The following is a 26,893-nucleotide window of genomic DNA, read 5'->3' as shown; positions in this document are numbered from 1 at the left end:
ATCCGGAAAAACACTCGAAGTCCTTTTGCACCCATGACTACCACTTACCATCTCCATAAACCTTAAAGACGAGACTAACGCACTTGCCCAGATCTCAGCCATAACTGTTTATCCGGTGTGTTATCAGGGAGACTTGGATTTTATCCTCCAAGCTTTTAGGACAGTTCAAGTTCAACACACACAGTGCTTCATTCATGCTGTTAAATTGATAATATTAACCTTTCTTGCTGAGATGCATTAAAAACTCTGGCTTTTCAGAGCAAATGTAATTAGTTCACATTAGTAACTTCGGCGGCGGCAGCGACAGAAGCAAAGTGAATAAACAGGATACGGATTAATGTAATCAAAATATCATCTCCCATCTTCTCTGCTCTTCAGGCAGCTGGCTGTACGTCCTCCCTTGGTTGAAGGGTTTTCTTTCTTCTTTTAATAAAAACAATGGATCGATGAAATGGATGTCTAACTGCTGTAATGCCCCCTCGGGGGAGTACTGTACAGGAAACCATTTTGGTGAGTGATCCCAAAAGTTTTTAATTTGATATGCCTGCTCAATACCACTGTGACAATACAGAACTTCTTCCAGGGCAGAGGGCATAACAGTGGAGAGAGAAAGAGAGGGAGGCCAGAAGCTGCCCATGGGTCCTGGGATTGCCTATTTCTAGGTACCCACGTAAGTCTCTCGTTCCCAAACACAGCGTCAACTAAGAGAGATGAAACTTGGGCATGGGTCTGCCCTTCCAATGTTTTTATATCCCAAATGGAATCCCCTCACACCCTGAATGTTCTAAGTATGTAAGATGGGTGGGTTTTGTTGTTTTTTGGTGGGCTTGTTAGGTTTTGATTTTTTTTTTTTTTTTTTTTTTGGTTCTTTTTTTCGGAGCTGGGGACCGAACCCAGGGCCTTGCGCTTCCTAGGCAAGCGCTCTACCGCTGAGCTAAATCCCCAACCCCTTTGTTAGGTTTTTTAATCTGGCAATCCTCTTCACTTGTTCAGAACTCCATGTTTCCTCCAAAGAACCGTTTTGTCCTCTTCCCCTCTCTGGGGCTGGGGACCCCATGGCCTGAGCTGACCAATCTCTAGAACACATGGGTGGAAGAAATGGCCACAAAGTGAAACCCAGAAAGTTGCTTCTGCCCTCGGAACAGAGCCCTTGCTTTTGTTACTGCTCCCTACATTAAAGGAGGCACAAGACAGATGCTGCCAGTGAACCCTGGGCTCCCATGCGACCCTACAAATGAAGCCAACACACAGACGGGTAGGCAGGACCACAGAGACCTCCTGAACCATCTGAAGGCAGTCCTGAGACTCTGCCATTAATCGAAACCCAATGTTCTTTTTACATAAACCAGATGAAGTGAGTTTTCTTCATGCAATACATGTCCAACAGGCCTGCAGACCCCTACTTGGACTTCCAGGAGCAGATGTGACTAGGGGCAGCGACCTGGCATGGTACAAGAGGGTGCATGGTGCATGGTGCATGGTGCATGGTGCATGGGCACATTGCAGTGAACATCTCCTTAGACTCTGGAACCCAAGGTGAACCAACACCTGCCACAACCAAGCAGCCGTGCCATTCGGAGTTCTCAGAACCCACTTTCCGGATCAGCATTGAAGGGCAGCCTTCCACACACGTTTACCTACAGGGTTGTAGGAAATGTTCACCCTATATACTTGTCTCTGCCTTAAAGGGAAATATGTAATTAAAAAATAACTTTTAAAAAGGCAAAGCTGCACTAAGAAAACAGTGTTCTGGCCCCCTGAAGTTCTCATCACCCAGAAGAAGCCAACGTGCTTTACTTCCCAGCAATCAAGGCCTTTCTAGGTCCTCAAGGGATCTCCTGGACCCTCAGATACCAAGGGCAGTTAATGTTCAGAGTAACAGTCACCCCAATTAATCCACAACAGGCGTGTACTTACCAACTTCCCTTTTCTATTTTAGTTTTAAATCACTGCTAGCGTTTCACCAGGCCTGAAGTGACACAGGTTTGGGGTCAGTGACCTTACTTTTAAGCTAATCTCACTTTATGTATCTGCAGCAGTCCTGGGTCTGAGTACAGGATAATGACAGGCTACGTTTCCTCCCCGTGCTTCTATGTGAAAGGGGAAAACACACACACACACACGCACGCACGCACGCACGCACGCACGCACACACACACTGAGACTCAATGCTGAACTGCTTAGACATCTAAAAAGATGCCTTGCTTATGCCTGACACTTGAAAAAAAAATTAAAGGCAGAATAAAAATGTGGCAAACCCTACAATTTTAGGTTAACATTACTGAGCAAAATGACCGAATGGGGAACACCTGGTATCATCATGCACAGTCGCAAAACCCAAGAGTTCTTCCGGTTGCAGGAAACTTTTACAGAGAAAAGGAAATCCAAAGAAATCCCAATAGAACTAAAGCTTACAACAGAGGCGGTAGCGTAGTTAACGTGAATTTGATGCACTGCTTCCTAATCTAAACCCTGAAACCTACTGACAGCGACAGATGGCGTGCGAGGGCCCCACGAGGTGGGCTCCTCTTAACTGCTGGTTTGCACACTCCGGCTGCCACTGCAGTGTGTTTGTGAGGACTTCCCCTGAGCATAATATCAAGCCCGGTTCTGGCCCTGCCTGTTAGCAGATCAAATGAACATTATCTGGACCTAGGACTTGACAATAAGTAAAAGGAGGAGAAAACGGAGTATAAATAGGACCAATCCTAGGCTTTGCCTCTCAAAGGCACCACAGGGTAGATTGTTTGAGGTCCCCATCACAGTGATCTCAGGAAGCATTAGCTCCTGGCATCTTGCCTTACGGAAGGGGACTGAATTCCCAATGGGTAGTTCAGATTGCCTTCGCCAGAGGAAGCCTGGGGGTTTAGGGAGGCTCTATTCCTTCAGAAGCGCGGGCAAGAGCAGTACAGGATCCCAAAGAAAAGACTCCTCTGCCTGGAAGTGTTCCTCCTCCTCCCTCCTGTTCACTCTTCTTCTCCAAGCCTAACAAGAAGCCTTTCTGTCTTTGGAAGCAGCAGGATGGGTTCGGGCCATGGAGACTGGAAACTTTTAAAGGTATGATCTAGTGTGAGGTCTTCAGGTCACTGAGGTGTACCCGTGAAGGGATGGCTGAATTCCAACCGTTTCACTCCTCGTGGTGCTTTCTGGCCATAGAAGTCATCAGCTCTGCCTCCCCCAGCACTCCCACTGTGCTACGCTTCCTTCCCATGGGTCCAAAACCTGAGTGTTCCCTAACCATGGGCCTCAACGCCCAAAACTGTGAGACAAAACAAAAGTTTTTCTATTTACAAGTTATTTCCCCTCAAGCATTTGTTATGGGAACTCTAATGGTTTGAATGAGAATGGCACCCACAGGACTCCCTATTTGAATGTTTGGTCCCTGGTTGGTGGAACTCTCTGGGAAGGCTTAGGAGGTGTGGCATTATTGGAGGAGGTAGTATCTGAAACTTCAAAAGCCATGCCAGGCCTGGTCTCAGTCTCTCTCCGCCTCCTGCCTTTGAATTAGGACGTAAGCTCTCCACTCCATCTCCTGTGCCCTGCCTGTCCGCTCCCCACCACAATGATCACGGATAACTTCCTGAAACTGTAAGCAAGCACTCAATGAAATGTTTTCTATTATAAGCTGCCTTGGTCATGGCATCTCTTCAGAGCAACAGAAGAGGGACTAAGACAGGAGCAGACAGCTAAGATCCCCTGGAGATGTCACTGAGGTCGCTCCAAGTCAAGTGTCTGAAGTCTCCTCCTTCCCTCCTCTCCCAGGTCTGCGTTTCCATACCAGCTCAGCCTGCACACGTATAACGTCTTCAAACAATGTGCCAACACTTGGTCTTTCGCCTCCTGCTCCATTCCCTCTCTGCCTTTTTCCAATCCCAGTGAACGGCACCTGGGGTCAGTCCATTTCTTCCTGTTGGTCCTTAGTCATCCATCCACTGGCTCCTTCGTTTTCTTCCCTCTCATCCTCCCTACCCCCTTTCCCCATCTCCCACCTATCTTTTTCTATACTTATGCCATCTCGCATACTTCCTGGAAGTGCTGCTTCCTCTCCTTCCTTGGGCGGCTATCCCGGAACTGTTGTAGACACAGCTATGCTGGGGCACTCCTCTGCTTCTCAGTCCCTGTCTAGAAAGTAAGGTCTGGCTTCCCTGTACAGGCATGCAGGCAGCTCCCACCAGCAACCTCACACTCGCTGGATCTGTCCCCAGTGCCTGACCCTTCCGCTCCCTCTCAGTCCACTCATCTCCAGCATCACTGCCAATCCCTCAATCCCTGCAAACTTCTCTGCAGGCATTGAGATCCTGCTCCTGAGTGTGCCTTTCTATGCCCTCTCTAACCAACCTGCCCCTTCTCCCAGCCTTTTGGGACCGGCTGCTCTGGTATTAAAGAGCACAGGGCAGTGCGACTTGCTCTCCTACCTGCCTCTCCACTAGGCCAGGAATCCCCAGCAGAACTGCTACGTCTACTCTTATTAAGGCTCACAGAGCCCAGCAGAGTGCTTGGCTCCTGTGAGCACATGAATTTCTAATTACAGTATCACGGACCTTCAGACAAGAGTGTCTGTCACAAGGAAGGGCTGCGCTTTCATCCACGCCTGCCAACCAGCAAACGTTGGTGAGAAACAGATGCAGCACGCAGAGGACCCAGTGAAGGAGGTGGGGGGACTGGGAGGAACGTGACTGCTCACACGCCATCCCTTGGCTAAGTAAAGCTGGGTTTCCCCCAGGCAAGTAATTCTAGTCAACAAGTAGAACCAACATCCCCGCCGTGGGCAAACACACTGCTAACTGTCACTGCCAACCACCCAACCATACTTCCCAATGGTTTAATTCAAACCCTGGACCAACCGGGCCACCCCTATTTACGAGTCTTCAACCTAGATGCCTCTAACCAGGGAGAGAACACAGATACCTTTAATTACTACCCTGGGGTTCAGAAGTAAAAAAGAAGCAGTCCTGAGCTGAAAGGAGGCACTGTCCTCTAACATATCCACAGTTACTTTTAGGGAAGGGGGACACAGACTGAGCCAACGCCCAGTCCTCCCCAGAAGACTCTTCCCAGATGAAGTAAAGAAACTCCACATCTGGCCACAGAGTGGAGGAGCTCTAGACACCCTCAGTAAACCCATGGGGGCAATATCAATGATGATTAATCTGTCAATCCCAACCTTGGAAAAACGTCCTGGGAAAAGAACACAGAACAAAATAACCAAAGTCAAACGAGGGGAAAATTGAACCATGCTTCAAATGCCATTCATTCTTAGAGGTTAATTATTACACGGACAGATGATTTACACGGCAAAACAACTAGCCCCTAATAAGTATGCACCACGTAACTAAGCGTTCCCTCCGTTATTATGAGCTACAGCATTGAAAAAAAAACAAAGATACACATAACCCATGACATCTATTTTTACAACACAAGGCCAAGAGCTAGACATATCACTTTTAATGACTGGAGATTCCAGAAGAATTATCACTATGGTAACACTTCAAAATGGCCATCGGAGTTACCAAGCACCCATCCACAACAGTTTGAATCTGGTAACAGAGCGAGCTAGTTGCAAAATGTGTCTGACAATTCCCACCAAAGCTCTGCTAGCTCTTAGCACGGTTACCTGTGAGCGTGTGAATTAACAGAAGTCATGCTACAGTGAGCGTGAGGATACCATGCTACCACACACAAACAATTTATCAGCAATGCCACTGCAACGTACTTAAGATGTATGGAAAGCATTTAAAAAAAGATTAAAAAAGTCATTCTTTTGGTTTCTCCAATTATTGACTGGTTACATTGTTGATTGGTTACATTTTATAGAGGTTGATATAAACTATCCAAAACCCTGGAGATCTCAAATGTTATCTTAAAGGTGAGCAAACAATGAAATATTAAGTCCCACTGGGAATCTATATTAGAATTCTTACATTCCTCTCGGTCCTCCCAAGGTAGTCAGGAAGAAACAATTAATTCCCTGGGAGCCTCATTTTCATAAGAAAACAAGAGGCTGACCTCGAAGGTCAACTCTTCCTGGTGTGAGAACTGCATCCTCAGCCTAGCCAAAAGATTCAGCCTCAGAGCTGGGGAGGGCCTTAGCAAAGAGCTACCTAACAGCTCCATCGCACTTCTCCAAAATCATCAAAGCAATTCCTATCCTCCTTAAAGTGGAGCAGAAAACACTGGGGTACAACCTGGGAACTACAGGTGAGTACTGCACTAAATAAGACCGGTTCTGGTTTTTTCCAGTTGTCTTGTCTCTGATGTCAATCTTGGTCTTAACTTTGGGTCTGGTTAAAAAAAAAAATACCAATCTGCTCTGATGTTTTATTTTCGAGAGAGAAGAACTAGCGTGGTGAAGCCACATAACAAGGAGGACCACTTCGGACACGGGAAGTGAGTGCTCCTCAAGTGAGTCCTCCTCAAGTGAGTGCTCCTCAAGTGAGTGCTCAAGTGAGTGCTCCTCATGTTTAAACCTTCAGTAAGGTACTCAACACAAGTATCCAGAAGGATAGAGCCACAAACAGCAGTATTTTAGAGATTATGGGAACCGCCAACAAATATTCTTTTAACTGTGCCTTTAGACCAGATGCCCCCCATAAATGGAGCCATGGGATCCCTTAATTGCAGGATCCAGGACCTGCAGACAAGGAGAGCTGTGTCTTCCCCCAGGTTATGCAGGGGGAAACCTCATTCAAAGCTCACAGCACTTGATTTCAAGGCCAGTTACGAGGGAAAGATACGCCTCACACACACTGTCTCAAGAACATTCTCCACTATCAGGCCTGCCAAGACCTACTGTTTGGGTTCCTCTAGAAGAAAGTGACTCCCACCCAGGCATGAATGCCTGAGAAAGCCCAGCTAAGTCAAGGAGACCCCGGCTACTGCCTCCAGGGAGCTGAGAGGTCACTAAGACCACACACAGCCTGTGCTCTCTGAAGGACAGCTGAAAATGGGGATGTCCTCTTGGGGAAAACAATCGGAAGGTTTGGGTTTAGTTTTGTGTGTGTGTGTGTGTGTGTGTGTGTGTGTGCGCGCGCGCGCGCTTCTCTTACTGCAAAGAAACAGGAAGAAAGCAAATGGGGCCAGAACCCTGTTTTTTCCAGATAACACCTGTGGACCCTAGAGAAAAAAAAAGGTAAAAACACATGGGTTAAAAACATAAACTCTGGGGTTGGGGATTTAGCTCAGTGGTAGAGTGCTTGCCTAGGAAGCGCAAGGCCCTGGGTTCGGTCCCCAGCTCCGAAAAGAAAAAAGAACCAAAAAAAAACATAAACTCTGCCAAGAAAATACAAGATGGACGGTGAAGGCCACCACCCTGTGACTTCAGCTCCTTGCTACAGAAGGCACAGACTGTTTTAGGATCCCTTCTGTCAAGCTTCTAATGATTACACCAGCTGACATCTAGTAATTCAGAGACTGTGCCGATTGGGGTCCTCTTCACTTAATTTATAGAATGATAGAAAGATCTAACTTCTTTTTTTTTTTTTTTTTTTTTTTTTGGTTCTTTTTTTCGGAGCTGGGGACCGAACCCAGGGCCTTGCGCTTCCTAGGTAAGCGCTCTACCACTAAGCTAAATCCCCAGCCCCAAGATCTAACGTCTAAATTTATATTATTTTCCAGTATGTGTTGGTGTCTATGTGTAGACGTGTGCACACGAGTGCTGGTGTCCTCTGATATCTCTGGCCCCCAGGGCTGCAGTTAGAGTGGTTGTGAGCTGCCACAAGAGAGGCCTGGGAACAGATCCCGGGTCCTCCCGAAGATCAGTAGTTTCTCTCAACCACCGAGTCATCTCTGCAGGCCTCATTTCTCCAGCCCCAAGATCTGACTTGGAAAACAAGAACAGTTGTATAGTTAAGAAACCTAAAAATCTGAAAGAAAGCCAAACTGCCCTACTTTTCTCTATCAGGTGCAGTGGCTCTCAACCTTCCTGGTGCCTCAACCCTTTAATACAGTTCTCATGTTGTGGCGGCCCCCAACCATAAAATTATTTTCCTTGCTACTTCGTAGCTGTAATTTTGCTACTGCTATGAGCTGTAATGCAAATATCTGTGTTTTCCAATGGTCTGACGCCATCTGACCCTCGAAGGGAGGGGACAACACTGTGAACCACCAATCGCGTGTAATTCCTTTTAAACAGTTACGGTGGGAGTTTTACTCTCTAGAGGAGAACAGTGCCACAGCTGTTCGCTGAAGAACTGTTTCCATACCAGCCCTCTTCTCAGGCCAGTCCCACCTATTCACAGCTCCTTTCAAAGGAAGGGAGAGGATGTCTCAAGTGAGATACCTGGCAAATCTTCCAGAGGTCAGTTCTGTTGCCCAAAAAGGTTAAGTTAGATCTGATTCCTACCATGAGAATGCTGCTGCTGCCTGACCCACCAGCAAAAAAGACGACATCTAGAAACTGTAGAGTGAAATAGCACTCGCTCACCGATGCTTCAGAGCTGCCAGAGCCCCGGGGCTGGCTCTGCAGCTGGCTCTGAGCAGCAGCACAGACGTCCCTTCTGGGTCAGATTTAAAGAGCTGTGGTGAAGCATCCCCGTCCGTATAGTCCTGCCTGGGCTCAGTCCCTGGAAGTCCACCGTCAATCACTGCTCCTTCAGCAAGCACCACGAGTGGCAACTGAGAGCAACAGAGCACCAAGCCAGACCTGCTCATTGGAAGCAGCGGGAAGGCGGCCAGCCCCCCAGGCCTGTTCTAAGGTTCCCTTGCATGTGGGTCTGCGGCATAAGAAGAACTTAAGTGACCTGACACTCCCACCTCACCCTGCCAGCCAGCCTCCTACAGACAAACAAAAGGATCCACTGAAGACAGTCACAACAGGCAGGATTTCTCCTCAAACATCAGTTCTTGGTAAAATACCTACCTGGAGTAACTGTGTTTACAGGTCTGGAAAGGTGAAGAACAGAAATACAGTTTAAAGTGAGTTTTTAAAGTCCTCCTCAGTGAATAAAGTGGTCACCTCTGCTCCAATCTCCTGCCTCTTTTTTTTTCCCCTTTGATAGGGGAAAGAAAAAAGGAAAGAAAAAAAAAAGAGGTAGATTTGAGTCAGCTATGTTGGATCTGCCATACATAGGGCCTAGAGAACTTTCTAGGCCAGGCAGCCCCAGCCCAGCCTGCATTCTTTTGGGGTGACAGAGCACCCAGCGGTTTCCCTGTCCTCCAACCACTGTAGCAACGGTGACTAAGTCCACAGGAATCCCAGTCAGTGCTAGACCCACCCGGACGACAGGCAGACACAGGATAGGCAGGGAGGGCCCTCACTGCCCAGGCCCTAGTCACGAAGAAACCTGCACTCTGCTCTTCAGTCCTTGTGTGTGGGGAGCAGAGACACAGTGGTTAGGAGCAGTACCCATCTGTGCTCAGGGGACACCCAACAGTGCACTGCAATGGCATCTGGCTCCGTGCTCAGGCCTTACTTTCTCGAGGAGTCAGAAAGCCAAGTTATACGTATGCCTCTGAAACTCTTGAAAAAGACACCCAGCAAATGCTGGTGGTTCCGAGTAGGCAGGATGGAGTTCAGCTTTCACAGTGAAAAGACAAGAACGTAAGCATCAGCTCGTTCCACCAGCCTCAGTGACTTTTTGGGAGCCCAGTTCAGGCTAGAAACCTGCCATCCAGGATCTGGTTTGATAAAGTATTTCCTGAGGCTTTATGTATTTTACGTCTCTGTGTGACGATTACGTGTTTTTCTCAGAAAAGGATAAAAAGTTTACTCTAAACCACATCCCTTTCTTCCTTTGCCACAACCTGCCAATCATCAGCGCCAGAACATCCATTTCATAAGATTAAAGAATAGTTCGAAAACACAGGTTCCCCAGTTTAAAAAAAAAAAAAAGTCAGCCAAACAAAGGTGCTTGATCAATGATCACCACCAAAGTTTTGCCTCCCGTATAAAAATAATTCATCAATGTAAAAAAGAAATCAGTCCTGCTTAGGGAAGAGAGGCTTAAGGGGTCAGACAAAAGCAAGGTCTTACAACTCAAACAAGCTGTGTTGCAATTAGGCTCCCGTAATAGAACAATGCTTAGGTCATTCATATGAGAAGGTGACAAGGGAGAGAGTGACAAGTGGCAAGGAAGGAGGCATCGAGAGGGACATTAGGTGAGGAAGGGTAGAGACATGGAGAGAAGGAAGAGAAGGCAGATCAACAGGTAAAGGGGAGGGGCATGTAGGAGGATACCATCCAACAGAGTCTGACCGTATTTATTAATCACTACGGAGATATATACACACACACCACACACATACACACATACACACACACACACACACACACACACACACACACACACACACGATATATAAATACATAAAATACATAAGCATCCTTGAAAACTCATCTGACAGGCCCTCGGTCTTCTGCCAAGTGAGAGAGGCCATTAAGTCATTCCCACAACAGGGCAGGGCTTAGCTAGCTGCAAGGTACCTGGCATAACTTATGCCAGGACTCTGTGCTTCAGTTTCCTGGCCGCAGAGGGAACTGGCAGTGTGCTGGTTGGTTTTCTGTCAACTGGACATAAACCCAGACGTAACTGAGAAAGGGGAATCTCTGTTGAGGAACTGCCACCATCATTCTGGCTTGTGGAGCATCTTCTTGATTAATGATTAATACAGAACGGCCCAGATCGCTGGGGAGGTATCACCCGGGGCAGGTGGTCCTGGGTGATGTAAGAAAGCAGTTGAATAAGCCAGTAAGCACCATCTCTATACGGTGTCAGCCTCGATTCCCACCGTAGGGAAGCCTGTACCGTCTGAGTCCCTGCCTCGGCTTCCCTTAACGATGTACTGCATTTGGGACATGTAATCAAAACAAACCCTTTCCTCATGAAGTTGTTACTGCTTTGGTATAGCAAAAGCAAACTATGGCAGGCAACACAGAGATCAGGAAAAACTCTTAGCTGTGTAGGACCTGGCCATTGCTTAAAAGATGCCACTCCAGTCATTAAACAGTCCTATCTGAGTGACTTATCAACACAGTCACCCAAAGGCAGACTGGGGTCATCCAGCCATGCAGACTCATACAGCGGTTTCCACACCCTGGGATCCACACCCTGCCGTCCACACATGTGGGTTAGGTCAACAGGAACAAGACCCAGGAAGTTCTTGGAGATGTAGTTCATTGCCCAGGTTGCAGAAACCTCGGAGACTGACCTGCAAAACCTCAAAAACGTAGGAAGAATCTCTGAAAAGGTTCTGAAAAAATCTTTCATCACAAATTAGCCCCCAAGTATCCTCCCGTTAAATGCTTGGGATTGAGAAGTGAATCTCTCCTCTTCTTTTCAGGAAACACTGAATTACGTAAAGATCTTCGGAAGGAGGACAAAGACCCTGATCTGAGAAGACCTTGTGTATTGTCTCAGTCATCAGGTCGGTGTGTCAGTAAGGCTCACTCCATTGGCCCATCTCCACTTCAGACCAGGGTGTTTGACAGGCGGATACCTAAGGCAGTAGCTTAAGGGCAGCTGAGGCAGGCAAACTGAAGGCAGTGGCTGGGAGAGTACAGGTTCTCTGGTAGCTTGGAAGTGGCTCTACCCAAGCTAACACCCACTCTGGCTCACTATGACTCTTCTGGAAATTAAGGGGACACGTGAAACTATTTCCCAGAAAGTAGTGTGGCACAGACACTGTAACTGAACTCAACTCCAGGAGCTGCCTTTTCTACTGTTTCAACGGCAATATGTCCTTGAATTACCAAATTTGCAGATACAGAACAGGTTTGAAGGACCCTGATGTGAATGGTAGGAGGAAGGCCAGTGTGTATCTCCTGTTGTCCTCTCCCTACCTACAAAATGTCTTCACTTTACCTCAGGGCGTGGACCCCACAGAAGGGAGCATCATCTCCTACTTTATCTCAGCAGGAGCTGGCAGACACAGCTCTCCTGCACATACGTGTAGACCTAAGGAAGAGAGATACGGAGTCTCCGCTCATCAGGGAAGGGAGTTCCAGGTTAGAGAAAGGCCACAGCGCTTACCTCAGGCCACATAAGCACAAACAAGAGAGCACTTGCTAAGGCCAGTGGAGAAAGGATTCCTGAACTAAATAAACCCCAGACGAGCAATCACTCACCCAAACTGGTGCCATAATGGCACAATCCAAATCCAGCTGTACTCTCCTCCATCAGCCCACCCTGAATCAGAAAGGGCCTCTCAACTATGCGGTCAGTCTTCGCTCTGTGGACCCATTCTGTGGTCTACACAAACACTTTCCAACACATAAATGAGGAAAAGTTGCCTAGGTGAGTGTTAGTGCCAAACTCATGTACACACGCCATCAGTCAATCGCCCTCGTAAATTTACAGATTTGGGATTTATAGGTAACACTGTGGAATAATCCGCACAGACAAATGTTACAACTTACCTGTAGTTTGTGCCAGCCTGGTAATTCAAACAGTTATTCCTATCATCTTGAAAGATACACCCCCCCCCCCCGAAAGATCTCACACACACGCGCACACACACACACACACACACACACACACCTAAAAAGGATAAATCTGCTTCATTCTTTCTATCCTCTGAAAATATTATCAACAGCACAGTAGTTAACTATGCATTGGCCCAAACTGTTCTCGGGTGTTTTTCAACTTGCTAATTAAATTTTTTCTCGCATACTATCATAATGGAAATCCCAAGAGAGCTTGGCCTTCAGGGCACACCACGAGGCAGGAGGACCACACGGAGTTCTCACCTACTGCCCCACTTAATAAACAAATAGTTTGTGTGCATGCTTTTTAAAAAGCTAAACGGTTTCATAATGTAGACACTTCAGGTTCCCCCCACAACGTTAAGCGAAGGCTTCTGACGGGAGTTTACTGAGCCGTTAGCCAATAAACTCCAGCCCAAGGATGCCAGCTTCCTCTATCAGCGCAGAGCAGCCTGGGTCAGGCTCTATTCTAAAAGGAGCTGCCCCACTCTTCCTGTCATCCAAGTCACTCTGTTAAAAGGCAGGAAACCCCAGCAGCTTCGAACTCCCTCATCTTTGCATTGTTTAAACGACAACCTTTCTCACGACTTTATCTCTGCCTTAAGTAACCAGGAGCCGAAAGATACAACCAATTTAATATCTCTGCCCTTTTATATTACTTGCTTGTTTCAGCAGATTCCCATCCACAAATCCCTCCTTTGCCCATTCATGCCTGCATACTTAACACCGATTTAATATTTCTCCAGGCCAATGATCACAACTGAGAGTTTTTCTTTGATTAGAAAGCAGAGGAGACAAAACCAGGGGGCGGGGTGATCTGGAATACCTCAGTTGTTTTTTTGTTTTGTTTTGTTTTGTTTTTTTAAAAACAGACAACTCCAGAAAGCAATTCTCCAGAAAAAAAAAAGTTGTACAACATTTGTATCCAGACCCTGGCATTTCTTGTATCCAGACTCTTGGGTTTCAGACTCAAATGCTGCTGGACATATACTAATTTTGTATCACCCAACTTTCTCAGCAGCCTTTCATGTAGACTACACACTAACCAACCCATGGACCGGAAGTCCACACTTCTTCAGACACATCTTCACGGAACTTAAGTGCTAGTGGAGATGTCCCTGATTCTGTCCCCTGGATGAGCAGAGTCAGGAGAACTGGTTTCCAGCTTCTATAACTTCTGCACCTCTGATGCCCCGTGCCTACAGTCCTCAACATCTGGGGAACAGTCAGGTTCCCAGAAGGGGCTATTGTAGGGCACGCTTTGCCTTATCCTCACAGAAGTAAAGCTGCGGACATCAGTCAGATACAAATGATGTCTGAGATAAACAGGCTCGGGTGCCCAAGCAGATGGCGGGAACCTGGGATCCAAACCCCCAGCTAAACCTCTGCTTTCATGTAGGATACTTCACGTTCCAAACATCTTAAAATTTGAAGTACAACCCACTCACCAGTTGAGAGCCGTGTATACAGTCGTGTAAACAGGAGCGAGCCGGTGCGAGCATTCTTAAGGGAGGACCTCAGTTTCACCGGAGGCAAATATCTGGTCCAAACAAAACTCTAAATACCAACCAAACTTGCCCTCCTCCGAGTTCTTAGCACTTATTATCTCCAGTTCTCTCTCAGCCAAAGCTGGGATTACCCTGCCACACAGTGTAAGTTGGCATCCTTTTATACTATGAAGAGAGGGAGGGAGGGAGGGAGGGAGGGAGGGAGGGAGGGAGGGAGGGAGGGAGCTGTGTGTACCCTGTGGAAGACAGACAACAGCTCTAGCTGTCAGGTGCTCCCACCATGTTTTCTGAGAAAGGGCCTCTCACTGGCCTGTGATTCACCACATACCACATAGGCTAGGCTGTCTGGAAAGCCAAACGACCCCCAAATACCCCCTTTCTGCTCCTCAGAACTGGGGCTCTAATCACGAAATACCACACTCGGCTTTCTTACAAGAGCTTTGGGAGTCAAACTGAGGTCCTAATACTTACAAAGCATCATGGGTTTTTGTTTTGTTTTGGTTCGGTTTGGTTTTTGGGGTTTTTTTTGTTGTTGTTGTTGTTGTTGTTGTTGTTTGTTTTGTTTTGCTTTCCCGGAGCTGAGGACCAAACCCAGGACCTTGCACTTGCTAGGCAAGCGCTCTACCACTGAGCTAAATCCCCAACCCCACATCATGGGTTTTCATGTTATCACCCAACAAAATTGTAACCTTGTGTCCTCTTATCCAGCTTAGCATGGAACTTACACTAAACAAGGACATTTCAATTAGCCAAAGGGGAAAGAATGGAAACTTCAGCCAATTAAGCAAAAGGAAAAAAATTCCTCATGATTCAAGCCTCTTCAATCTTCTCCTCGTCCACAGGAGTATCAACCTCTTCTCCTCAGTTTCACCAATGACAGAGCTGCAAGGGTGCATTGAAGGGTGCACTGGAGCATGAGCCTCCAAGGTCCTGAGACACACGTTCACTTGTAAACTCTACTATTTAGTTGGCTTATTTATCCCAGCTAATCGTGGACAAATTTTGGCCATTCGAAAACATTTTCTAAATCCCCCCTTAAAGTTTCCATATCTACCAGAACCAGCAGGAAAGTAAGACAAGATTACTGTCAGGTTCTGATGGTTTGAATGAGAATGGCCCCATAGGCCTCTTATCTTGAATGATCAGTCCCCAATTGATGGAGCTGTTTGGGAAGGACTAGGAGTCATGGCCTTGTTGAAGGAAGTGTGTTGCTGGGTGTGTGTGTGTGGGGGGGGACTTCTTGAGATTTCAAAAGCTCACACCATTCCCAATAGGTCTCTTTCTCTCTTCCTTTTGCTTTTAGATCAGACAGAAGCTTTCAGTTACTGCTCCAGCGCCATGCCTACCTGCCTGCTACCAAGCAAAGGCTCCTCCCACGACGGTCATGGATTCACCCTCTGAAACTGTACACGCCAATAAACTCCTTGGTCTGTAAGCTGCCTTGGCCTCAGTGTCTCTTTGTGGTAATAGAAAAGTTGCTAAGACACTGGGTGTCTGAAAGACAGTTCTCACGTTCACACTGCCTGGAGTACATTCTATGTGCCTCACCTGGTCCTATCTCTTCTCTCCTCAGCCTCTCCTGCTGAGCCTCCTGTATTCATTTAAGAACAAACTACTAAAATGCTATACATGGTCAGGACCACATAATACCTCCTCCAGAGGCCAGCCACCGGCTGTGAGACGGAAGAAGGCAAAGTATATTATAAGCAGGGCATCACTCTGAACCGCCAAGTTGTTTATTAACTGTTTGGAGAGTGAGGTATGGGATGAGTGAACAAGGTCTTTTTAACCTACTGACAAAGGACAGGAACAACCTTCAGACACCACACCCTCACCCAATCTATTCCAGCACAACCTCCAAGAGCCCTTGGTAAGGGAGATCTGGGAAACTCTGTGGATGTAAGCATTCAAAGACTGGGCAACAGATAAGGGGAGATCTTATAAACTACCTCAGCAGTCAATGCTTGCTCTGGCTCAAACTTGCACGGCAAACCCAGATGTCTATGAGGAAAGACACGTTAACAGAATGCGTTCAACTTGCAAACCAACCAGGAAGACTTTTCCTTTGCTACACCATTCCCACAGCATGGCCAACTCGGACGGCCCTCAGAAACAGCCCTCTGGAAAATGTCAATCATCACTGGTGGACTCTTCCCAGGTTATCAAGATGCGAGATGAGGGACAGCTGACACGAGTCTAAAAGAATGACTTCGTTGAATTTAAATTCATTCCACATAATCAAGTTTTATTGGTGTTTCTCGGCGCTCATAAATAACTCACTTTTCATGACAGCAAAAGCCGGACCAAGAAAATGTCACTTCAAAACTGCAAGACTTAACGTAAATCCTCCCTGGATTTCCTGCTCTCAACTCCTCTGACCAACTCTCCTTATTTCTGCTCCACTGTGGAGGTATTTTGCTAGCCTTCTAGCTTGCATCAAGCTCCTAGAAAACTCTTGAGAGCTTGGGAGCTTCAGCCACCTATAGGAGTTCAGAGTCTACTTCTAAAGCCAACCTGGGAGCCAGCTCTTTATAGGAAGGTGTAATCCAAAGAGGCTGGGTAGACCACCTATCATCAATCTTAGCAGCATTTATCAAAACCTAGAGCTAGTGCATCCACTCTACCTACCACCCTCCCCGACATTAAATCTCAGAGTCAGAAGGAAATGCAGGACTCGCTGTGTTAAAGGTTAAGAAAGGGAGGGAGGGAAAGTGACTGCCTTTGGGCCGATCACGCATGTCAAAAGCTGGAAAATGTGACATGACTCCGCACATACTATTTTCATGCAAAGCTCCCTGATCATGAGGCTGTATGATGCCTTCCTCTTTTCACCTGATCATCCCGGCATTTAGGCCATGAGTTTGGCTTAAATTGGGAAGGCACAGAGGAAGGTCAGGTTTGTATGTATTTGAATACATTAGCCCAAACAGGACTGTGATACTAGGAGTTGAAGAGCTCGCAAATGGAGTGCTACCTTGAAAACTGTATACCCCAAGCTTGCTAACAGAATCTGAGCCACCCATAATAAGCCACTCGCAAGCCGCTCACCTTTAACTGGTAAGCTGAAGTGGGGTCCGGATATGACCCCGGCTACCATTTCTTTACAACCACCATAACTCACCTCCCACATCCCTTTCCCTAGAGCCTAGTGGTTCTCAATCTTTCTACTGCTGCGACCCTTTAATACAGTTCCTCATGCTGTGGTGACTCCCCAACCATAAAATTAGTTTTGTTGCTACTCCATAACCGGAGCTATTTTACCGTTATGAATTGCAAGTATCTGTATTTTCCGATGGTCTGAGGTGACCCCTGTGAAAAGGTCATTCAACTCACCGCCCCAAAGGGGTCGAGACTCATAGGTTGAGAACCACTGCTATACTCTGAGGCCTTCCAAGAATTAGGGTAACAACAGCACCCAGTGAGATCAGGTTGTGGTTTATCCACAGAAGTTCAGAAGCTTCCGAGTGAAAGGCCTAAAACCTACTATGCCTGGCAAACAGTGAGGCTCAGAGGCCCTCGGGCTAACACTTAAGTACCAGTAAATCCTGCATCATTATGGGCAGTGGGCACCAAATGCCATAGCCACTGTAAGGCAGCAACAAACCTACAGCGACATTAACCCTGCAAGACAGGCTCCTCTGGCAAGGTTAGGGCTCTGACTTTTTGTCAACTGTCCCTGTGACCAGCTTGACCGGGAACTCCAGCCCGCCCCTAGTCACCATCTCTGGCATCCAGTGACTCTTTGGAAAGATTTTTTTCCCCCTCAGCAAACAAGAAGTGTTTGTTGAGCTACAGAAACATTCTTCAGAGAAAAGTATACATTCTCAGAATTCCATTCATAAACCCCGTATGACCATCGAGGCTGGAGCCCTGCTGTGCTCATAAAACGGACAGTTAGGAAGTATTGGACAGTTAGAGGTATTGGTTGGGAGAAGAGGAAGGAAATGAGGCACTGACTGAGAAGGAGGCCCCACAGGGCCACCTGGACAGGCTGTGAAACTGTGAAGAAGTGTACGGCTGGGGGCTTCTGCTCTGCACTCCCCTCTGTGAGGGAAGGAGCACTTGACACTTTCTTGCTGCTCCTGCTCTGTAGCTTCCCTGATTTGTTATCCTGAAGCTTCTGAGGGGAACACAGACACCTCACAGAATAATCCAATTATCTCAAACCCACAGAATAATGGGACAAAAAAGATTTCTCTACATCCTATCTGTGAAAGAATCTGATAACATTTACTCAGCGAAGTATAAGGAGGCCACTCACGGGTCAAAAAGGAATCAGAGGAAACATCCTCTGAGTTACTGTCCCAGGAGCAGAGCTAGGGTTTCCTTGTCACAGGGACCTGACTGGCCACCACTGTAGGGGCAGCGGGAGACCCAGTTCAAATGCTAGAACTGCCCTGGAAGTGTTTGTTGGGGGGGGGGCTACATTCTTTGTTATGCTGATTGTTTGCTCTCTTACCCTTTTACTACCAAGTGAAACCCTGGGGCCACAGTTGCTGAGAAAACAGCATTATAAGAAAACCCAAAATGGGCAACCTGGCTCCCCAGACCTGCTACCAACGGGAGATGCATCAACTCAAGGCAGGGGCCTCCTTCCTGGCAGCCTCATACTCAAGTAAACAGTGTCTTATTTAACAATGGTTTCTAAGTGCAGTACTCAAGTAGTGGCGTTGGCCACTGTATTACAGTATACTGCTATAACTAAATTTCTACTCATATCCAACTTTTAAGCTCAATTTTATCATGCCCTATGGAAGGCTGAATACACACATGGCTTTATTCATCTGCTGGAGGCCATGGAATGTATAGGAAAAATTACTGTGCAACACTGGCTACTTCGGACAGTGCCTTCATTAGGATTTCCAGAGATCAACTTGAGGTAGCTACTTGAGGCTGACAGCATCTCTAACCAAGGCTGAGTATCAAGCAACCAAGTCACTAAACACTGTCTCTGCTGCCATTCCACATGGCCCCACGGAGAAAAATAAATGACAGAAAGAAAGGACCAAGGAACCAGTGCTTGTTTGTGTCCAAGGCAGAGGAACAACAAGCAACTTCTGTTCAATAATGAGAAGAAACAGAAGCCCAGCTTCCGGAAGAGGGCCTGGCATTCCTGCACAACATTTTCCCGCCCACCTGATCCCCTGGAACGGAAGGAAGATCTGAGAGAGGACACAGAGAGCCAGTGTTTGTTTCCTGCAATGAGCAAGAGGAGGAGAAAAACAAAACAAAACAAAGCAGGAGAGGAGGCCGGGGTGGAAAGACGGTGGTCTGACTGCATATGCACGCACACATAAACACACACGCACAAACGAACACTCAAACACAAACGTGCAAATTGCAAACACATGTGCGCTCGCATGCTGACGTGTATACACACAGCTATTATTACCCACGGAGGAGCACAAATGGGCAGAGGCTCCAGCCTGGAGCAGATGGCTGCTACCTTCACTATGTGAGATCTGCAGGTGTCACCAATAAAAAAAAGCTCCTCCTTGTTTTCTTTACTAAAAACTATACCCTGCCCTCTAACCGCTTTAATGTTCTCAGAAAGGGAGGGGCATGGGGGGGGGGGCAAAGGAGAGTTATTTAATGTCAATGTCAAACAAAAATCTGTTGGTCTTTCTTAAATTCTCCCAAATACCAAGTTTGCAAGCAGAATAAACTCATGGGGTTTGTTAACAGACGGAATCTACAGACACCTATAAGGTCTCCAAGTGGCATCCGGATGCAGACGCGTGGACATCACGGAGTGTCCTTTAAAGGTACGGCTTATCTGGACAGACATGAAAATTCAAACAATTCAGATTAAATTAGCAAGAACCACTCGTACACTGTGCCCTGCTATTTATGATAATTGAGTGTTTGCAGCTCAGAAAAGGCAACAGAGAAAGACCACTTAAGATATGGCAGTAGACACACAGTCCCGCTTAATGCTCAAATTTTTAGATGGTCTCCAAATGCAGCTGTTTTTAAAATAGCAGCGGCCGCGGCCATTGACCAAGAACTCATTAGATGCTGGGCAGGCTGGTGGGTGCTTTCCGGGTACTACCTGATCTCCCCGTTTCATGGGTGGCTGACAAGCCCTGTCACGCTGCTCCATGTAGAGCATTCTACCATAGGACCAAGCTCAGAGAGACCCTCTTATTTAAACCTGGATCCCTGATTCACACCATGTGCTGGAAGGAGGCCCCGCCCTCGACTAGGCGAACTTGACCTTTGAACCATGACACACTGGAGTTGAGCAACGCAGTCCAGGATGAGATTAGCCACAGGCCCGTATGCTCCACGCTACCCCACTCTGGTTGAGAATGTCACACTGGCATACACCTGGGAAGAGCAAGATAGAAACAGGAATGCAACCAACGAAAGGGGGCTGTCGGGAAACAGGAAGGAGCCAGAGCACTCTACAAGTAGGCTTAGCCAGGAGGTATGAGGGGACGCGTAGTATTCCTCCAGAAACCTCAAGTTCAAAACAAAACAAAACCACGATGAAGGGAGCTGAAAACTTTTCAGACCCTAAGATGATATCCCTAATGAAAAAAATTAACTTCTAAAGTGGGTCCAGAAGAATGGCACCGCAGCTAAGGTCAACCAGCCCAAAGCAAAGCCTCTCTGGAACTAGATACATCATTGCTCTAAGAATTAAAGTTTGCTAGGTGGTGTCCCAGAGACACGTGGACACAAACGGGTTTAACACCTCAGTACCAGAAGTTTGCAATCAGGATAGAATGCAATCTCCACACCCGGCTATAAAAGGCATATAGCACTGAGGCCCAGGGCATGTGACCCCTTCTAAATAAAGATCACCCCCACAGTGGGAGCAGCTGACCAGAACAGAGGCGTTCCCAGGGGATGGAGACAAGCTCAACACAATTGTAAGGAGCCAGAGCCCACTTGTTCAGCTCCAGGTCTGCCTACCCACCAAGGCCCATGGGCCTGTCTCGTGGTCTACATCATGGTCTATTTTAGCAGTCTGCAGCAGCTTTGTGGAAGACCCCCGCAGCATTTCCAGACATACTCTGGGTCTTCCCAGGTAGCTGAAGATTAAAAGTTAAAATCCTGCCAAGCACATGGCTGGACTCTCACAGCACAAAAACTCCAGGGGATTTACAAATGCTTGAACAAGCCCTTCCACTTTCTCCCCAGGGGACATGTTCTACCAGCCTAGAAAGAAATGCAAAAAAAAAAAAAAAAAAAAAAAAAACAAGAACAGGGAAGCCATTCTCCCTCGACTGTGCTGTCCTGACAACCAGTGTTTGATAAACAAGACTTAAGAATGGCATCAGGGAAGGATAAAACAACAAAACCTAGAATTATCTGTTTTATAATATACCACCTGCCCTCCTTTTGCGTCCCTGAACCCACCCTGAGATGGTAATGTTTTCCTGTCAATAAAGGGAGCCAAGGACCATCCTGAAGGTTCCAATAGGACATGACCAGGGCCTCTCACTTTCAGGGCAGAGGGAAATGCAATACCTTGCATGACCACTACCTCAGCCAGCGTCTTTTTAACGGGGTCCTGCCAGCTAAGCTGGCTTCCAGTGCTGCCAGGCTAATGCCTCGGTGGTGGATTTTCTGGCAAAGGCTCGATGGGGTGCTGTGAGCCAATCACAAGCTGTTGACTCTGGCGAGCTAAGAGGCACTCAGAGGCCAAGTTTAGCAGTAAGGTCTCGGGGCTTTACTTTTGTTATTTTTTATTTGATGTTGTTTTGGTTTTTTGGAGGAGGTGTCTGCACATGAAATCAAATACCAGAAAAGCCTCTGTGTCAAAGCATCACTTTAAGTAAATTCACTGAGAAGCCAGAAAACCACAGGCACTCAGGAGGGTTCACCTCTGGTCCTTCCAATACGGGGCCAGCTGGCCTTCAGCGAGTAGCTGTACATCCTAGGGAACGGCTTCCGGGGCAAGGGTCAGCCTTTTAGACTTCTGCATCTCGGCCCTTGGATCATTCTGACGACGGCAAGAGAAGAGCAGAGCTCCTCTCTGCCAGTTTGGAACCAGAGATGGTTTGGATGGACATGCTCCTCAGCAGTCGTGATGCTGAGAGGGGACAAAGGAAACATCAGAACCACATTTTGTGATCTCACCATCTTTGGGCTTGCTGAGGACCACCACTGCATACTGTTCTTTGCTTGGGGGAAAGCGGACCTTCACAAAGTAGGTGCCGTGCTCACCCCTGGAGTAACAGCCATGCATAGATAGGTACAGCCAGAATTCACAGAACACTATGAAAGAAAGAAAGAAAGAAAGAAAGAAAGAAAGAAAGAAAGAAAGAAAGAAAGAAAGAAAGAAAGAAAGAAAGAAAGAAAGAAAGAGGGAGGGAAGGAGAGGGGGAGGGGGAGGGGGGAGGGAGGGAAAGGAAAGGAAAGGAAAGGAAAGGAAAGGAAAGGAAAGGAAAGGAAAGGAAAGGAAAGGAAAAATAAAAGAAAAAAGAAAAGAAAACATACCCTTCCAGGTGCTAGGAGACAGGACCACAGGAAGCTCCAAAGCCCTGGAGTCTTGTGAAAAAGTTAAGGCTAGAGTTCACCTCAGCCTCAGGTCTGAGGTGGAGGGCCGCAGACTAAGTCAACACAAAGATGACTGGGAAAGGAGGTCAAGGATGATGCCTGTAGGAGGGAGGCGGAGTGACACAGTAAAATGGAGGCAGGGGTTGGGGGTGGGGGAAGACTACCAAGGAGTCTACTCCTTGGTTAAGGGCCTACTCTAGAAATGCAGGTGGACAGCAGAGCTACTCGAGGCACGGGACATTCACGGGTGACAAGTGCAGCTGGAGGACACAGATCAGCAGGCTGGAGAAGCGCTGTGTCACCATGTACACGATGTAACCTGGAGAACAGCAGAGTAAAGCAGTACTTGGGACGGTTAAGGGCTCAGATGGCCTATGAGAAAAGGAAGCTATGCAGAGAAGGCCCTAGCTCTGGTGTCTCTGGCATGATCATTAGCTAGGGAAACAAGTGTGTTGACCTCCTACGGGGAGGAGAGGTATATAGAGAAACCATAGAAGCAAGGGGACATTTCATGAGGGTCATCTTCACTTGTAGTTAAAAGCTCAAAAAGAAGCCAGGCGGTGGTGGTGCACGCCCTTAATCCCAGCACTCAGGAGGCAGAGGCAGGAGGAGAATCTCTGAGTTCAGGGCCAGACTGGTCTACAAATCAAGTTATAGGACAGCCAGGGCCACACAAAGGGGAAAAGAAGCCCAAAAAAGAAGTCTGGACTTGAGATGGTATCTGAAAGGGCCCAGTAAATACAGTGAAGGTGGAGCATCTGGTCTGAATGATGATGTCTTCTAAAACACATACTGAAATCTAGGATCTGGGTACATGGTGCTAAGAGGTAAGGCTCTGCCGTTACCTCATGAGGACGGAGCCCCCAAGAGGGAATAAAGCACCCTTGTGAAAGAGATACCAGGAAGTTGTTTTACCCCTTTCCACCACGTGAAAGATGGCAGTTGGGGAGGGGGGGCTGTGAACCCAGAAACCTCTTCAAACGGAGGACCTGCCAGCCCCTTTTCTTGGGCCTCTGGCCTTCAGAACTACGAGAATCAAATCCATTGTTCATAAGCCCTCCGGCTTGTGACATTCTGCTGCAGCAGCCCAGATGGACTAAGGCCAGAGACAACTAAAGCCTAGATGGAGAAAAGACCAACAAAGCAGCCGCCACGGGCAAAGGTGGAGAGGCAGAAGCCATTTCAAACAAGACAGGAAGGAAGGACCGACCACCAAACATGAAGGCACTGATAGTTATTTACCCATTAAAGCAAAAATGCCAAACACAATTCCTTCGGGACCCCTCACTAATTAGGAACAACACAGTCCTGCATAAATATCACACACACACACACACACACACACACACACACACACACACACAGAGACAGACAGTCAGTCAGTCAGTAACCAGTGGAGTGGCTCCTCGTTAGGGAGCTGCCTCCACACCACCGCCCAGCAGACGAGACCCGGGAAGAGTGAAGATCCATCCAGAGAGATGAGTCTCTTGGTACTGCTGATCGATCAAGTGATCTCCTTTACAGCAACAACTGTACTCGGTATTTCTCTCCGGATGCCAATGGTCCCCCTCTTCCAACGCCAGCCAGCAGTAAACAGCTTAAAGGGGAATTCTTCAAATATTCATTTCAAATGGCGTATGCGAACTCAAGGTGGGCGTTCTGTGAGGACTCAATGCCCTTGCCCTGGCTCCTTGAAGGAGGATCAAGCCAGTTGTCCAGAGACGATGCAGGGAAGAACTTAGCCTCACAGGAGGCTGCTAAGGCTGCACTCTCCAAAGGGAAGAGAATGCCAGCTCCTCTGTATCGCAAACGTTCTGGTGGCCCCCGTCCAGAGAAAAGCAAAGCAGACGAACTGATTTCAACAGCACGTTTTACTTTTTCAAGTATATTCATCAGAGCGTGGACTCCATTTTTTTTTTTTAAATCATGTATGCCACATTTCAAGGATTCTTCCCATATTACAGCCCGGAAACTTTTCACTGAAAGCAGGGCTTACTTGAGGCAGGCCACACGGGTCAAGTGTTCCACTCAGGCGCGCGTGGCTAGTGGCTACTACACACGACAGCATAGACTAGAATGGAGTCTACGCAGAGGGAAAGAATTCTAGCTGAATTAGAAAGCCTACAGGAAGCTGTGACCATGACTGAGTTTCCAGGACAAGGTAAGATGACAATATTCTTGAATGGAGTCAGCGATTTGAAGTACTCCATTGTGAAACCACAGAACACGTCATCAGGACTGGTAGAGCCGGCCAAGGAAAAGGCTGCAGAGCGTGGCCTTGGGAAGACCAGTTCTAGCCAACAGGCGCTCTGGCATCAGGCCGTGCGTCTAAGCCGGCTGCCTTCCTTTGTTCTGATTTAACCTTCCATCGGCTCTATGAGGAAGGCAGGATCCGTGCCATTTTGAAGATGAAGAGACGAAAGCCTACACATTTAAATTTGGTGATTTCTGGCCACTGACCCTGGGGGCTCTGACCCAGAATACAGGCCTTATCTCCCTGCCCCTGACTTCTTCAGAACCTGCAGAAAAAGCCGCAGTGAGACCAGAGCATCTGTGGAATCGCTGAGCAGGTGTTATCTAATGATGCTGCGAACAGCGCTTCCCTCGTGAGCAGAGCTTATAAGCTTCCGAAACACATGCTGGTCTATACTTAGTTTGGCCACCGTTGAAGTGTGGTGTGGCTGCTGTAAGAACGAGTTCAACCACAGCTCAGGCGAGCTGGCCAGTCAGGTCATCCCGGACTCTCATTTCTGTTATCCAAATCTGATGATGCTTTTCCATAATTGTTTTTCTCAAATGCCAAGGCTACTTTTAAAAAAACAAACTGTCGGGGGCTGGAGAGATGACTCAGCTCTTAAGAGTACTCCTGGCTGCTCTTCCTTCCTGAGGACCCGGTTCAATTCCCAGCATCCCTGTGACTCACAGATTGACCGTGACTCTGGTCTCTCCAGGGACACTACACGCATATGTGGTGAACAGTCATACATACAGGTAACACACTCAAACATATTAAGTAAACAAATAACTTAAAAACAAATTAAAAACAAAATTTTGATTACAATGGGCAAGAACTCATTCCTATAATCCCAGGACTTGGGAAGCTGAGGCAGGAGACCTGTCATGAACTCAAAGGGTAGCCTCAACTACATAGCAGGTTCCAGTCTAGCCCCAACTGCAAATTGAGACCCTGTCTCAAAACCAACCAGAAAGATGAGTGTTTTTAATCAAACCATTAATTAAGATAAGCATAAGGCATTGTTTTAATCAATCAGGAAAGTATCTTTCACTCAGCTGTTCAAAGTACTAGGCCATTGGGATACTGGCCCAACTGATACCTCTCATACACATACACAAATGCATACACCTCACCCCCTACTTACATCCACAAACAAACTCAAGTCAACTGCGGAAAGCATCAAGGTGTGGGACCTCCCACTCTGGCCCCAACTACAAGTATGTTGAAGTAAGAGCTACCTGTGAGGGCTGGTCTTCCATTCATCGATTATACACACTTCAGAGTTTAGACAAGTTTATCACTCTGGGGTGTGTGTGAAGGATTTGTAGGAGCGCTCTTCATAACTAACTAAGCGAGCCATAACATAGCTAACATGCTGAGGGAGACCGGCGAGGGGAACCTTGCTGGCAACTATGTCTACATATTGTTGAATTATTGAACTCAATACAGCCAAGGCCTTGAGCCGCAGCTACATTCTAGCTAAAAAAAAGAAAAAAAGGGAAAGAAAAACCAAGTTGATTCTCACGTCCTCTGTCACATCCAGGTTAGGGTTTAGGTATTCTACAAAGAACATACACATATTACATATGAACAAACAAGCTTCAAACACCGCCACGAGATCCTGGGACCGCTGAATGGTTCCCAAGTTCTCTTCACTAAGTGACTGCGTAAGACCTCCGCTACAGGTGGATACGAAAGGAATGAAAGCCCAAGGGTTCAGAAACACACCTTGCTAGAGAGTAGAGACTGAACCTAGGACTCCTGGACACTGGCTCATGGGCATCTGATGTATCATGTGTACCCTACTAAACCTGATTTCCTGCAGCATCAGGGTCCTGAGAGCCAAGGCCACCCTCACAGGACATGGGTCTTACACTTTTCCTTTATTCACCTTTGCTTGTGAGAAGGAATCTTGTTCTACAAAGTGGTGGTGGTGGTGGTGGTGGAGGAGGTGGTGGTGGTGGAGGTGGTGGTGGTGGTGGAGGTGGTGGTGGAGGTGGTGGTGGTGGAGGTGGTGGTGGTGGTGGTGGTGGAGGTGGTGGTGGTGGTAGTGGTGGTGGAGGAGGAGGAGGAGGAGGTGGTGGTGGTGGTGGTGGTGGTGGTGGTGGTGGTGGTGGTGAAGGTGGTGGTGGTGGTGGAGGTGGTGGTGGTGGTGGTGGAGGTGGTGGTGGTGGTGGTGGTAGTGGTGGTGGAGGAGGAGGAGGAGGAGGAGGAGGAGGA

General features: G+C 47.5%; 1 protein-coding gene across 3 annotated transcripts in view; it reads right to left on the bottom strand.

Moving 5' to 3' along the window:
- The window catches only part of Igf1r (insulin-like growth factor 1 receptor), a 294,388-nt gene that overhangs the window by 214,848 nt on the left and 52,647 nt on the right, over positions 1–26,893 (bottom strand).

This window comes from Rattus norvegicus, chromosome 1 (genome assembly GCF_021556685.1).
Source record: "Rattus norvegicus strain SHRSP/BbbUtx chromosome 1, alternate assembly SHRSP_T2T, whole genome shotgun sequence".
Lineage (NCBI taxonomy): Eukaryota > Metazoa > Chordata > Mammalia > Rodentia > Muridae > Rattus > Rattus norvegicus.
The sequence above is the reverse complement of the archived record's forward strand: the minus strand, read 5'-3'. Positions and strand labels throughout refer to the sequence as shown.